Consider the following 16323-nt stretch of genomic DNA (forward strand, 5'->3'; position numbering starts at 1 on the left):
ATACACTGTGCATCCAGCGGGAGGGGACCTTCGTGACAACTCACACAGAGTGTGCATTAGCAGAAGATTTGCTAACCGCTCCAGATTGCACTTTCAGTAGGAACCATGGGTCTGGGTGCAATCTTCTGAGGGAGAAAGTGTGAAGGGGAAAAGTGAAACAAACACAGACACTCAGAACCAGAACCAGGAGGTGGAGGAAGACAGGAGCCCTCTAAAGAGAGTGAGGGAAGTAGAGACAGAGCCAGAGGCTATTCTTAGATCCTTAATGTCAAAAGACAAGAAGAACATGACAGCAAACAGTATAAAAGACAGAAGGAGCCAAGATGAGCACAGGGATAAAGAGCTGTTGGATTTCACAGCTCCTTCAGCCATCATTAGCAACCCCTGAGAGATATTTTCAGTTTTACGGTAGAAATAAATGCCAAACGGCAAAGGGTTATAGAGTCAGGGGGAGGCGAGGAAACAGAGTCAGAAAAATACACATTTTTCTTGGCATCAGGAAGAGAAAGGTTGGATAAGAAAGTTGAGTGTTTGTTTGTAGAGCTGCAGAGGCTTGTACGTTGGGTGTGCACTGAGGAAAAGCAAAAGATGCAAGTCAGAGAACATAATTCCTGAAGCAAGGCCTAGTTTCATCTTCATAAATATTTTGTTAAAAAATTCCATGAACAACAGTGGCCCAGGAAATGCTTTAGCAAGTACTCATTAATGAAATGACAGCTGTTTTAAGTGTTCCCATAGCTGCTGTATGTTTATCACCCCTTGTGTAATAAAGACTCTGGCATGGAATCTTGAGTTCTTCCTTTAATATGAGAACCCTTCCGTTCCCTGAGGAATTTTCAGAGAATAGGGTAAATGGCTGACCTCTTACTCAGACAGAAGGAAACTGTGCTTTCACCTCTTGCCCCTGAATACATTTCTCACCCAGTCATTACTTCTGGATGGATTTAGACATTAGACCGAACGCTGGAATTCTAGGGTCTAGACGAGTAATATTTCTGGATTTATTTTCCTTACTTTGTGAAAAGAAGGGTTTGGACTTGTGAATTCCGAAGTCATTACAGCTCTAAAATAATCAAGTGAGCAAAAATCATATGAAAATAAATGGTTCTCCTCATTTTACTATTAACAGAACACACTGACACAATGTAGATCCTTAACATGTGTCACTATGTACTGGATAGCCATAGAATAGACTATTATGCAGTCGGACATTTTTTTTCCAAAGTGTTCTGAATGATATAGAAAAAGTTCCCAATAAAATGTTAAATGAGAGAAGATAGCCAAAACTGGTTTGGCTCAGTGGATAGAGTGTCGGCCTGTGGACTGAAAGGTCCCAGGTTCGATTCCGGTCAAGGGCATGTACATTGGTTGCGGGCACATCCCTGGTGGGGGGTGTGCAGGAGGCAACTGGTCAATGTTTCTCTCTCGTCAATGTTTCTGACTCTCTATCCCTCTCTCTTCCTCTCTGTGAAAAATCAATAAAATATATCTTTAAAAAATAAAATAAAATATATTTAAAAAAAATGAGAGAAGGTAGAGTCCAAGTATGCAATATTAAGATAATTTTATAAAAATAAGGTAAAAGAAAAATTGACACCATATTATAGACACAGTCACAGAAAGAAATCGGACAATGGGAATGAATCCACTACAGTGTAGAATGGGTGAAAATAACTTATTTTCCTCTTATATTGTCACTCTTCATAATCATGGTTGTTATGTCCCTTATGGGTAATGCCAGGCATTTTTACACCTGAGGGTTTGCAGAAAGGTTGTCTTCAATTCCATTGTATTCAGTTTTATTTGTAATATTTTCCAGTGTGGGGATGGACATACAAGTCTATCCTCCCTGTGGGACTAGCTTGTGCTGCAGAGAAGCACCCCAGATGACTCCCTTGGTATTAAACGTAGTCAAAGAACATGGGTTAGAAAGAGAAGCTAAAGCAAAAGGAAAATGCTCCTTAAGATTATTTTTATTTTTTGTTAGTTTGGAAAGATATCAGTGTTTACCTAGAGCTCTATTAACTTATACAATCTTTAAAAATTACTCTGTAAAATTTTAAGATGACCAACATCATATTTGTCCTAACTCAACCTGAGCATCGACCTATGAACCAGGAGGTCATAGTTCAATTTCTGGCCAAGGCACATGTCTGGGTTGTGGGCTCCATTCCCTATGGAAGGCATGCAGGAAGCAGCAAATCAATGATTCTCTCTCATCATTGATGTTCCTATCTCCATCTCCCTTCCTCTCTGAAATAAATAAAAATCTATTTTAAAAAAATGTTTTAGAATCAGCCATAAGTTTATTCTTCTAATTTACCCCTATTTTTTTAACCAATAAAATAACAACAAAAAATAATACCTTATATAATAAAAGCATAGTATGCAAATTGGCTGGGAGTTGTCCGGGGATTTCAACCAGGGGGCGGAGCTGGCCTGGGGAAGGAAGAGAGGCCCTGGCTGGAGGCTGGCAGCTGCGAGAGACCCTATCAGTGCATGAAATTTTGGGCACTGGGCCTCTAGTTAGTAAATAAAATAACAGCAATATCTGCTTGTAGCAAGTATATTATAAATTCCTTAACACTTTCAGCAAAATATACCAAATAAAAGAATACAGCAAAAAAGGCTGACACTTTCATGTCCTCCAACTCTACTTTTTAAATTATTATTGACTGTAGGTACTAGATTTTTTATAGCAATTTACAGTTACAAATTGTGTTTGCTAATAGCAATTTCATAATTTATTAAGTGGCATTGCTTAATGAAGTCTTCATGTTTTATCATGACCCAGCAGTGAACTAACACTTCAGTAATAACAAACACTTCAGTAATAAAATATGAAGTATAAAACACATCATTTTAATATATTTTATTTGTTAATGCCCTTTTTAAAATATATATATGTATTTTATTGATTTTTTTACAGAGAAGAAGGGAGACGAATAGAGAGTTAGAAACATCAATGAGAGAGAAACATCAATCAGCTGCCTCTTGCATATCCCCTACTAGAGATGTGCCCACAACCAAGGTACATGCCCTTGACTGGAATTGAACCTGAGACCCTTCAGTCTGCAGGCCGACGCTCTATCCATTGAGCCAAAGTGGTTAGGGCTGTTAATGCCCTTTTAATTTAAGGATTTCATTCAACAAAAATGTATTGCATGACTTAGATGCACAAAAGAACTTTGGTCTTTAAATATCACCTTTGAAATTGTTCAAAATAACAATTCATTCCATCAAACAAAGGCATTTCATATAGAAGGACAGACTTGAGTCATTTTGAACATATTTTCTGAGAGGTTATAACTGAAAATGTGCTAAATGTGGATTTTTATGAGAACAACACAATTATCTTTCCCTGTTCAACACCATCAGAAACATCCATAGCTTCTCTCACCTGTCCACAACCTCCAGCATTCAACTTGACAGCCCCTGGGAAACCATAAATCTTGCTCACTGAATTCTGGTTCATAAGTGGGTAGGTTCTGAAGCTTTGGGTGAATTCTTGTGAGGTTGTGTTAAGAAGGACTTTAATTTATTTTAGTGGTTTCTTCCTTTTATAGTTTTAAAAAGCATTTTGTGAATAGCAATGTGTATTCATAATGGCACTGAGTTTTCAGGAGGTTTATATTTAGGCCTGTGGTAGTATAGTTCTGATTATAAAATGCATGCTCCTTCATATGTCAAATTCTATTGTAATTAGGTCTGGATGTGAAAATTAAGTTTTGATTAAACTGAAAGACTAAGTCAAGTAAAGAAAAACTTCATTGCATTATCTCAAAATATATATTTTTTAATTCTAAAGAGCTGTATTTTAATTGGAATAAGATTTTATTTTAAAATAACTCCATTGTCTCATTCCATTTGACAGAAAGAACAGGGAGTAAAAATAAGTGAAATCTCTAGCTTTTAGATAGATAATACTTCCAAACATATGTAGACTCTAAATTTATTGTTGCATACAAAACAAAGTCCCTAATTCATTATTTGATACAGAAAGAGTTGCCATATGCACCCCAAGAGACTTTAACAGCCAGAAACAATTTCTACAATGACTATGTGAAATGTGTATTTTAAAAATTACTTAAGCCAAGCCCTAGCCAGCTTGGCTCAGTGGATAGATCACCATCCTGCAGACAGAAGGGTCCCGGATTTGATTCTAGTCAAGGACACATATCTCAGTTGCAGGTTTGATCCTGGGCCCTGTCAACCAATTGATGTGTCTCTCTCCCATGGATGTTTCTCTCTCTCCCTCTGTTGCTCCCCCCCCCTTCCATTCTCTATAAAAATCAATGGTAAAATATCCTTGTGTGAGGATTAACAGCAACAACATATATATCCTATATAATAAAAGGCTAATATACAAATAGACTGAACGGCAGAACAAGTGGAACAACTGAACAACCAGTCGCTATGATGACTTGCGCTGAACACCAAGGAGTGTGCTTAGAACATGGGGGGAATCGGCCATGGTGGAATGGTGGAGCAGGTGAGCAGGGGCACCAGACCAACCAAGGTGGGGTGCCAGTCACTGTTTTCAGAGTGAGCCTCTGGTGGTTACTGAAAATTCTTTGCTCCCTCGTACCTCAGTCTCTCCCTGCTCTTGCACCTGCTGCTGACACTGGCCCTGCTTGCACCCACTGCTGGTGACTGGAGCCAGCCCTGATCACTCGGTGCCACCAGTGGGTGTGAGTGCCACTCAAGGCTTCTCCACCTTCCCTTGCTCCTGCGGGGAGATCAGAGTCAGCAGCTGCCTCTCACACTTGCTGCCAGCAATGGCCCTGCTCGCACCCACTGCCGGTGCCTGACACCACTCTCGATCAATCTGCACCATCAATGGGTACAAGTAGTGGTGCCGGCCCTGATTACACCTGAGGGTTTCTCCACCTCCTCCTGCTCCTGAGGGGCGATCAGGGCAGCAGCTGCTGCTTGTTCCCACTACTGGCTCTGGTTCCAATGGCTTCGCATCGTCAGCAGCTGTGAGCAGGGCCAGTGCTGTCAATGCATGGGAGCAGTGGCAGCAGGAGCAGGGCTGCAGGCAGACAGGCGATGGGGGCTACAGCAGGAGGGCCAGGCAGGGGCTCTGAGGATGGGCCAAGACCAGACCCTGTGCCTACCACAGCCTCATGGCCCACAGTTCCTTTCAAGGTGCATGAATTCATGCACTGGGCCCCTTAGTATGTAAAATAAAAAATAACAAGCCCAAAGGACCTCTAACATAAAGGCCTCACAACATATTTCTGAAGCTGTATGATCCAGTAATTAGCAACGGACTCTAATTAAATTAAAGTTGGGACTTAGAATTATATTGGAATCCCTTTATGGTTTCATGTATTTGTCTAATATATGCAGTATTTTCTTGTGTAGAGTAGGATTAATAAATTTGACTTTCAGCATTATCAAGATCATTGAGAAGCTAGTGATTCATTTTTTTTTTCTGAAAAGCACAACATAAAATATATTGAATATAAAGAAACTTATATAGTACTACTAAGTTCAGTGTACACAATTTATAAAATTGCTTTATAGTATTCTCAGTTTAAAAGAAATTACAAGTAAAGGCACCAATTAAGAAATCAAAGTATCATTGAGAAAATTAACCTTGCATTATTTTTGTCCCTAAAGCATAATCTCCATACAGGGGAATTATACAGACTACAGAATAAATATTTTTTTCTTTTCTCTCTTCTCTACAAAGCATTATTATGTGATTTCCCAGCCATGTATGCGAATAGCACATGCCTGAAATGAATGGGATTAAAATAAAACACTTAGTACTTGATTAATATTAAGTCTGCCCCCTGGGGCTTGATAAGTCACTGATTCCTTAACATATACCTCCAATAACTTTATAGAAAGGAGAAGAACCAGGGTTTTCTGTATTAAATGCAGCAATGCCTTACTTCTCCCGAAGCCACATCCATGGCAACTCCTACTACCGAACACAAGTAAGAACTTGGACCCGAACCAAAAGTCTCCTGAGCACCGAAAATAGATGTCGCAGTGTCTACACCCTTTGGTACATGCATTTTTCTCATAAAAGAATCTCATGGGCCCTTAGAGAATGTTATTGTCTCTCATTCTATGTATACTATTTTATAAACTTTTTTTTCTGGTTTTCTTGTGCACAGCACAAAATAAATAATTATACAGGGGTAGTTGAGATTTAAAGGAGTTGTTTGAGGAAGACAAACTGTCTACACTGGTAAAAACAAACAAAAAAACAACAACAGAGTCACGCGTCCATATGAATGGTGCACACAAGAGAAAAAGAAATGTCCTTTAAACATAATATAAGAATTTTGAAAAGCATTGTGATTGTGTGATCTTTTGACATAAGAAGTAATAGCACCACGGAATAGGCCCCCAAAGTACATTACATTATAGAGTAGATCCACAGTGTGTATACACAAGGAGAATGCTGAGTAATTCAGAAAACATTGAATTAAATTTAGTTCCCTCTAGAGAGAGAGATCAAAATATAGAGTGGATCTCAGAAAGTTAACTCTCCCAAAGTAACCAAGTTGTTTCTAAAGCTTTTGGATTGTTAGTGGTAAACTTTCACTTTTCTTGCAAAGGCCACATATGTAGAACTCCTTAATTGTCTCTATTATTTGTCTTTTGATCAGCAGCAAGTGGTATAAGTCAGCTATCTGGTTCTCTGGGAAAAGAGTGGCACCTTGGTGACAGGGGCGGAGTCCCTCCTGACCCCTCACTGCCACTGTGGGCTATCCCCCTTTTGCTCCCAGCGCCCCTCCAGAGTTCAGGGATTTGAAGACTTATTGCAAATGTCATTCTTCTTAGGAATGTACTTCCTTTTAAGTGGATGAACTTCAATAAGACAGATTTCATTTAAAAAAAGAAAAAGCAGGCTTACCATTTTTAAAAAAATAAATGGGAATAAAAGGAAGGGTTAACATTAACAATTAAATATAAAAGAAAACTAGAGGTTGAAATCAATTAAAAAATGTATGTTTTCCAGGTCAGATCCGTGAAGTTCAGAAGGGGTCCTATAGCCTCCAAGTCAGTCAAAGTGCCTGGAGCGTCCCTGCGCGAGTCCTCTTATCTGATTGGCTCTATATTGGCTCTATACTTCAAGTTAAAGATGCATTAATCTATCCCTCCCCTTTAGTCGAGAACATTCTGTACATTCTGTAATGTTACAGCATCTCCCTCTTTATCCCACACAAAACAATAAGCACAAAAACCTCCCATGACAAGAAGCAGCAGCCGAACAAAGCTCAACTCTGCTTTAAAATAAAACAGCAACCAAGATCGTTTGGCTCCTGAAAACAAAGCATAACAAAATGAAGTAAAATCCTAGTAGCTTCAATTATCAACAGCCACAACACACTGTCATCAGAAAAAGCTAAGATATCTTAAAGAGGGTACCTTCTCTCAGAATAGAGGTAAGGTGGAGGAAAAAGGTCAAATGACCACGGAATACGTGCGCCCAGAAACAAATGACCCTTGAAGGAGATTTCAGGGAGTAAAAAACAGTACCTTATAAGTAACTGGTCTTGTCTACTCACAGCTGTTCGCAGTGCCGGCTCTTGTTTAACTGTCTACTGCCTTCAGTTTTAAAGTTTGTTCTGTTGGCAAAAAAGTACAGAGCTTGTCTGGAAAACGCTGTTTGGACATAAATCATTCCTTTTAAAGCGGTGGTAGCTGTAGTCAGGCTTTCTTGTAGATGGGGCTTAGAAACTCTTCCTGTAGCTAATTTTCTTCCTCCTCCTTTCCTTCAGACTTTCTCAATATCCTCCTATCCCATATATTGAAGAAAGAGACAGAGAGAGGAGAGGAGGGAGAAAAAAAAGAACCACTAGGAAGTATACCTTAAATAATGTAGTAATTGAGCACTAAGAAAATAAAAAAATAAAAGTCAATGAGAAACATAGAAAGTACATCGGAGTCTTAAATATAATTTAGTCCTAATGACCTCATTTTATAGATAAGGAAACTGATGTCCAGAGAAAATATAATTTGAACAAGGTCACTCACCTAGCTAATTAGTGACACAGCTAACAACACAGACAGGGTTTTACAACTCTCAGTTCAATGCTCTTCCCTCCACATTAGTTAACTGAGGGGAAATGGTTTACCTTTTCCCTCTGTATCCTTGTATAATACCCAAATGAGCTAGCAGGGAGCAGTAACACAATTAATAATATAAGAGCCATCTGTTCCAAGAGAAAATATCTGTTTTAAAATTAATACTGAATGTTTCCCTATAATGTTCAATTTCTTTGTATACTTAGGGTATAATCTTTTTCTTTGCTGATTTTCCAGAATATTTGTTGTTGTTGTTGATTATTTATTTATTTTTATTTTTCAAGTACAGTTTACATTCAATATTCTTTTGTATTGGTTTCAGGTGTATGGCACAGTGGTTAGACAATCATGTACTTTCCCAGGATATTTTTATGTCTTGAGAGTTGTCACTTTTCAGGGGATGTTAATAATATCCCACAGTCCTTAACAAGGACTACTTCTATAAGACTTGTTGCTTTGATGGGTGTTACAGTAAGCCTTTAACATTTCTACCCAATACCCAGTGATATTGTTACATGGCTCTTGAACTAGAAACATAGTACTATTTCCACAAATGCCCACTTCCAATTTTCAAAAAATGTTAATCACACATTAAATTAATTCTGTTACTGATTATATATTCTTTTAAATAAAGAGAAGCAGCATAATAATTTTTATTTGCTGTCTTTCAAATTAAATGTCCTACTTATATATAAAAAACTATTTCTTCTAACTGAAGGGCGATTGCCCTTAAATCATTTTTAAAGTTTTCCTTTCTGAAATGTATTCATTCACTTATTTAATAAATTGAACATTTATAAACTCACCTCATCCTTCCCTTGTGGAATATAATAACTGACAAGCAATAACTTTTTAAGAGAAGTGCATAATTTTCAAAGAAAATCAAAGGGTTTAGATAGGAAATAAGGCCAATTTTCTATAATTACCTTTTTATCCATTCTCATACTTTAAGCATGTGCTCAAATTTATTTATATTCTATCCACTGAGTTGCCCACTGACATCAACATATATCCCCAGATGAGATAAACCACAATATGAAGTGGCCCAGATTGAAATTGCTCTGGTCACTACTAACCTTTCTCCCTTTTTAGTTCATTAAAATATTAGTTCATTAAAATATTAGTTCATTAAAATATTAGTTCATTAAAATTTTAGTTCATTAAAATATTAAAGCCGGAAATCCAAGAGACATTACCATCTACATTTATACATAACACTAATATGTCAAATATGACAGGAGTTTGGCATACTGATAGACATTGCTTTACTAAAAGTATTCTGTGTTTTTTCTTTTATTTCTTAAACTTTACTTTTGACTTGAACCTTTGCCTTTTGTCCGTTAAGAGGAGCAGGAAGGAAATATGAGTAAAACCTTGAAAGAGATGTAGACTGTGAAGAGGCACGCAGAGATTTAGATGGAATGAGTCAGGATGATTCAGGGTTGGAGTGGACACAGGAAGGAAGGTGTAAGGAGGAGTCATATCCCAGCAGGTTTTTTAGAACAGAAGTGGGCTGAACCACAGACAATAGATTATAGGTATTGAATTCAAGAACCAGATTCTCCCAAAATAGGTTAAGCAAAGAGGGAACTAGCAATTTTGGTGACCAGTGCAAGCAATAGGAAATTGGCCCTCAAACGTACTTTGTAATTCATGACATGGTTCATTTCTACCCATTGGAAGGGAGGCATGTGCTGTCAAAATATGTGAATTCAACACAATCCAAAATAGCACAATAATATACAACCATTTTTAAAAAATTGCCCCTCTATTTTTAGGTCCCTTGGACATACTCCAGGCTGACCCACAGACTCCAGGCATGCTCTGGGTTTCAGAGTCCTAGGGTAGTTTGGAGGGGAATAGTTACTGTGTTATGAAGGCTGGACCTGCAGAGTTGAATTTCACTGATGGGAGAAGTACTTAGAGAAGAGGTGAACTCCAGGGCAGACTATATTAACACAGGCGAGGCAGTCGGAATTCTCTAACGCTTGATCTCCTCCTCTCAGTTTTCACGTTTACAGTAACACTAGAAGAGGCTTTTACTAAGGAATCCCAGAGAGCAATCTTGTGATAGCAGTGAAGGGAAGTGATTGCACAAACAGCTACTGGGTTATAATATTCTATGCTTGGGTGGAGATTCCTCACAGGGAAGTTTTTAACCATCTCAGGAAACAAATGCACATAAAACCGCATCAACTTTTAAACCAACTCAAGCTCATGCCTACTTTGTTGCTCATCTCCTCTCACAATCCATTCTCCAGTAGCCAGAGTGATTGTTCCCTTCTTCATACCCTCTGATGATTTCCCATCATTACTCTGTTTTATATCTTCCAATGATTTCCCATTATTTTGTTTCATACCCTCTAATAGTTTCCCATCATTCACCTCTCTCATATTTCCCAATGACTTCCCATAATTTGCCTGTTTCATCCCTACAATAATTTCCATTGTCCTTAGTAAAAATCCCAAAAAACTTAATTATGGCCTCCTAGGCCCTACACAATTTTGCCTGTTTATCTATCCTGCTGATTTCTTAACATGATAGACCTATCATTCTAGAATTTTTCTCCCTCATATCTTCAAAGGACTACTTCCTTCTTAGCACTCAAGACTCTCATCTCCAGCCCAGCCAGCATGGCTCAGTGGTTGAGCAGAGATCAGGGTTTGATTCCCGGTCAGGGTACATGCTAGGATTGTGGGTTCAGTGTAGGACATAGAGGAGGCAACAATGATTCTGTTTCATCATTGATGTTTCTATCTCTCTCTTCTTCTCTCTTCCTCTCTGAAATCAATAAGAAAATATTTTTTTAAAAGAGTCATCTCCAGTGCTACCTCTCCAGAATAAAGACTTCTTGACCACTCCAGCAAACCATCTTTTCCCCCACATATAATCACTCTCTACCCCATTTCTCTATTTTAACTTTTCTCCATAACATTTACCACTATCAAAAATTATCTTTGGTTCTTTTTTATTTATTCACTAATTCAAGTAGTTGTTAGTTAGTTTAAATATGTTTACTAGATTTCCTCTAGAATAAGTTTTATAAGATCAGAACTATATCAGAAGTTACAAATAAGATTAAAAGCAAAAGATTTAGGGTTTTGTAAAACCACATTATTCCCAGTGTTTAGAATAGTGTCTACTATAAAATAGGTATTTGACAAATATTTCTGGAATGAATTAATTATATTTCCTCTCTGGATTACTACTCTTCAGTCAACAAACAACTAACATAAGTCCATAAGTGTGAAGGCAAAGATGAATCTATTTCTGTAATTGGCTTTGCAAACCTCCCTATGGCTCAGAGCTAGGTATCATAGGAAGTAAGAGCCCCCACTGGGCTCTAGGCATTTATATCTACACAAGGTGCCTCTAAGCCCTTGGATTTTGCCAACACAAAGGTTGGAATATACCTTTGACTTGCCAGAATATTGCTTTTAGTTATATGCACCTAACTAGATAAGTGATTATATTTGCTAGAAGGTCCTAAGAGCTTCCGGACATGTCCTTTGTTTCCTGAATATAGAGTAGCTGCCATTATTGAAACAGCAGATATCCTAACATTAATTCTATCATTTCCAGGTGTTTTCAAGAAGTTGCTCTTTGCTGCCAGCTCTTTAGGAGCAGAAGTAAATCCTTGCATTCACAGCATATGTTTCTAAATGAGAAGGGCAGAGACAAAATTATTTCAGAGAGGTGAGCTCACGGATAATAGAATCTCCCACCTCAGTTCTCCTCCACAGTGATACAGAGCTCTCCGGTGAGCTGTAAATTAGATTTCCTCTCCTGTCTCATGTCCCACAGCTTCCTAATTACCTGCACTAGTGAGTCAGCCTTTCTGGACCCCACAGCTCAGGAACACTGTGGGATAATGTGACTGGCTCAACACACCCGGGGTCCAGCCACATCAGAAAGGTGGCTGTGTGATGGCAGCAAAAAGAAAGCGATTCTTTATTTGGAAGACAATGATTTTCTTAAGCCTCAAAGCAGTTGTGTTCCCTAGGATACCCAGGAAAAGGAAATTTCTTGACTAAACACTCCTGCTGCTCAGTGGTACGTAAAATAATTAAAATCAATCTTGCAAAAGGTGCTCTTTTTATGGTACTAACTGCATATTAATCTCAGTATATAAGTGGCATTTATTTAGTCAATGAAATAAAGCTACAAGTATTTATTTATTTTAAATATATTTTTATTTATTTCAGAGAGGAAGGGAGAGGGAGAGAGAAAGATAGAAATATCAATGATGAGAGAATCATTGATCGGTTGCTTCCTGCATACCCAATAATTGGGGATTGAGCCTGCAATGCAGGCATGTGCCCTTGACCAGAATCAAACTCACGACCCTTCAGTCTGCAGGCCCATGTTCTATCCACTGAGCAAAACCAGCTAGGGCTACAAATATTTATTGATGGTCTTCTATAGATAAGGCCTTGTGAAAGGCAATGATGTTTGTATAAGTATTCCTTGTTATCTCATGGGATAACATTTTTTCTTTATCTAGAATATAAATTTCTCTAGGAAAATAACTAAAAGTTTCTTCTTTCCTTCTCTCTCTCTCTCTCTCTCTATCTCTCTCTCTCTCTCTCTCTCTCTCTCTCTTCTTCCTTCCTTCCTTCCTTCCTTCCTTCCTTCCTTCCTTCCTTCCTTCCTTCCTTCCTTCTTTCCTTCCTTTCATTTCTTGAAGCCCATGTATATGAGTCCATATATTGTACAATGCTTGGGTATAAAGAAAGAGACAATATTCTTTGTCAGGAAGATTACCCTTGGAGGTGGGAGTTTATAGACTATTGGGGAGACTAGCATGGGGTTATAAAGAAACCTGGACTTAAGATGGGAAGGGAGGCTTCCTTGAGCAGGTGAAATCAGAGCACATTTTGAACACAGGATGGGGGAGAGGATTAACACACCAGGCTGGAGAGGAGGCACACTGGGGTCACTTCAAATACTTCTTATAAACCTGGAAGGTAGAATAAAAGTTATAGACTAACAGATAAAATATGCAGAAAGAATATATACAAAACCCAGGTTCAGGAATTTGGTTTTTATCCTAAGGAAATAGGTAGCTACTGAAGAATTTTAAACAGGAAATATTTCTTGTGTAGAAATGAAGAAAGAATTTAGAGACAGGTGGTCTAAAGGTCTGCTTAACAGGTTGTTTCTTTACTCAAGTAAGACATTGTGGTGGACTGAAGTTAGGCATTTGAGACGAGATGGCCTCAAAAGATATTTAAAACTTTCCATAAGTAAGAAAGGCAAACTTACTTCCAAAATCTCCAGAAGATCATTACAGTTATCAGAATTGCATGGAAATGTAGTAAGTCTTCATCACAAAAAAGACATTTTTTAAAAACACTCTCCATTTACAGATGTAGAAGCTAAGACACAAACTTGAAAGAGTGACAGCAGCACTTGACTACTGTCCATCTGACTACAAAGCCCATGTTCTGTACACTACATTTCTTCTTGAGGTCATACATTTTGAAAACCTTTGAAAACTTGGGTGACTAGATTTGAAGAGATTGGAATATAATTTGGCAGTATTGTAAGATATTCCTTAGGAAGAACCACTTACATTTTCTAAGCATAATCATGTTCATATTGGAGATATAATGTACAAATAATTTGTATTTGCACCCTTTCTATGGAACTATATGTTTAACTACCATTCAAGACACAAATCCTTCATCAAATTCCTATAGAAAATCTAATTATTTTTAAGCTTGGAAGGTTTATTCACATTCTATTAGGACAGCCAGTTGAAACCAAAATAAAAGTGAGCTTGACAGATCAATCAAGTCAAATATTGAGTTTTGAGTAGAATAAAATTTGGAGGACATCTGTTTCAATGAATCTAATAAGGGCAAGAGGTAACACTCTTAAGACATTGAAAATAGAAAGGAACAAACATAGCCCAAACAGAAAATGATTCTGAGATTTGTCTCAAAGGATAGAGTAGAAAATTCCTTCTCTAGCATATTTTATACCTAGTATGGGTAGGGTTACCACACACTTTACTGCCCAAGCCTTAACTCTTTGAGAGTAAAAGGAGGTGCTATTATTAATTAAAATGGAAAAGCAGGCAAAAACCAGGACTCATATAGGCAAACCTGGAGATATACACCAACCTACCTAGAAGTTGGCACTAAAGCTGAGCTTCAGATGATGACAGTATCAAGAATGCAGTCTTGCCCTAACCGGTTTGGCTCAGTGGATAGAGCATCAGCCTGCCCACTAAAGGGTCCCAGGTTTGATTCCGGTCAAGGGCATGTACCTTGGTTGCAGGCACATCCCCAGTGGGGAGTGTGCAGGAGGCAGCTGATTGATGTTTCTAACTCTCTATCCCTCTCCCCTCCTCTCTGTAAAAAAAAAAAAAAAATCAATAAAGTATATTAAAAAAAGAAAGAAAGAATGAAGTCTTAGGTCTTAGAGTAACTGGCCTCTAAAGTGAGGCAAGACAAGCAAGTCAGAATTCTTATACAACTTGGACAAGGTATTCAATACAAAGGCCAGATCAACTGCACCATTGGGATATATTAATTATTTCAATTCTGTAACTTTATTAAAAATGATACAAAACAATGAAAAAGGCAGTCACAGATAACATATATATTATCTTGTCTCAAATAAACTAATGTATTCATATAAACATTTTGGCTACAAGTGATATTGGTTAGATGGGTTCCCCTAACAATTTTGATTATTTAAAAATAAGTACAACCGAAACCAGTTTGGCTCAGTGGTAGAGCATTGGTCTGCGGACTGAAAGGTCCCGGGTTCGATTCCGGTCAAGGGCATGTACCTTGGTTGTGGGCATATCCCCAGTAGGGGGTGTGCAAGAGGCAGCTGATCAATGACTCTCTCTCATCGATGTTTCTAACTCTCTCTATCCCTCTCCCTTCCTCTCTGTAAAAAATCAATAAAATATATTTAAAAAAAATAAAAATAAAAATAAGTACAAATTTTATTTTTCAATGTATCAACCATCAGTGAATCAATATTAGTAAACACAAAACTGTCCCAGCCAGAGTGGCTCAGTGGTTGAGCATGGACCTATGAACCAGGAAGTCAAGGTTCAAGTCCCAGTTAGGGGCCCTGGTTGAGGACTTGATCCCCAGTGTGGGATATAAGGAGGCAGCCAATCAATGATTTTTCTCTTGTCATTGATGTTTCTATCTCTCTCTTCCTCTTCCTTTCTCTCTGAAATCAATAAAAACATATTTTTTAAAAAAAAACACCAAATAGAATCAAATCTTAATCCACTCTTCTGCCCCACACCTGAATTATTTCCTGAAATGAGCACATCCTTCCTTACATGGCGAGGTTCCTTACTAGACTGGAAAAGGGAAGGATGAGCATAGGCCAAATAGCCAACGTGCCCAGGGACAGACAGCACACAACAGCCAGAATTAATTAGGTTTCCAACTCCAGTTCTATCAGCAACTAGCTGTTTGACCTTGGACCAAACATTCCACTGAGACTTCTTTTTCTCTTATATAAAATGAGAAGATATCATAAGATTACCTCAGAGGCTCGATCAGATGTGAAACTTAGCTATTATCTGAAATAATTGCCTCCCACATGTTTTTCATTTGCTTAAGGTTTATTTATCCATGAGGATTGGGATGATGTCTGTTGCATCCTGAAGACATTTAAACAGCCAGTTATTGACAAAACAACTGTAATAGTAACAATAATAATGATTTTTTAAAAGACTCCCAGGAATATAACCATAGGCAATGGGGAAGCATTTCATTTTTTTTTTCAAGCGTGTAATAGAAAGACTATTAGGATTTTCTTAGGGGAAAAGTCATCAGATGTAAAATGCCAAACCACAATGTGCTTTGTAGTTTTGAAATAGTAAGCTTCTTCTTTGGCCTCCCAAAACACACCGAGGATCAAGCTTTGTGAGTTTATACCGAACAAGAAGGCTTCCCTCAGAAGTGTCAAGTTGCTTCCCTATGCTGTCATTTTTCACAAGTAAAGAAGGAATCCACATTTAGAGACAGAATGTTGGGAATGATTAGAGGAAGCACCTTCCTGGGTTTAATCTTTGACAGGTCCCCAGGCACTCAAGGAGGGTTCAAAAAATAATAAAAACAAATTGCCTGTTGATCCTGTGCTATTGGGCTTCAGATGTCAATATAACCAAATATAAGGAAGCTGGACTTTTCCCTCATATTATTTTGAGTCTTTTCAAACAGAAGTAACATATTTCCTTATTAAAATATAAGCAACATGAAATGATATAATGTATAATTTTAGCT

The 16323-nt window shown here is 37.9% G+C and overlaps 1 protein-coding gene across 3 annotated transcripts in view; it reads right to left on the reverse strand.

Moving 5' to 3' along the window:
• The window catches only part of ARHGAP24 (Rho GTPase activating protein 24), a 430260-nt gene that overhangs the window by 167435 nt on the left and 246502 nt on the right, over positions 1 to 16323 (reverse strand). Inside the window, exon 1 of one of the 3 annotated variants that reach the window (XM_084881952.1) lies at positions 7536 to 7788. The exons of 1 other annotated variant lie outside the window; for it this stretch is intronic. The gene's annotated coding sequence lies outside the window, so the exon portion shown is untranslated. Of the gene's footprint in view, positions 1 to 7506; positions 7789 to 16323 lie in introns of those variants that run through there. One more of the 3 variants, XM_084881951.1, reaches the window with a different exon arrangement.

This window comes from Pipistrellus hanaki, assembly GCF_964339955.1.
Source record: "Pipistrellus hanaki genome assembly, chromosome: 1".
Taxonomy (NCBI): Eukaryota; Metazoa; Chordata; class Mammalia; order Chiroptera; family Vespertilionidae; genus Pipistrellus; species Pipistrellus hanaki.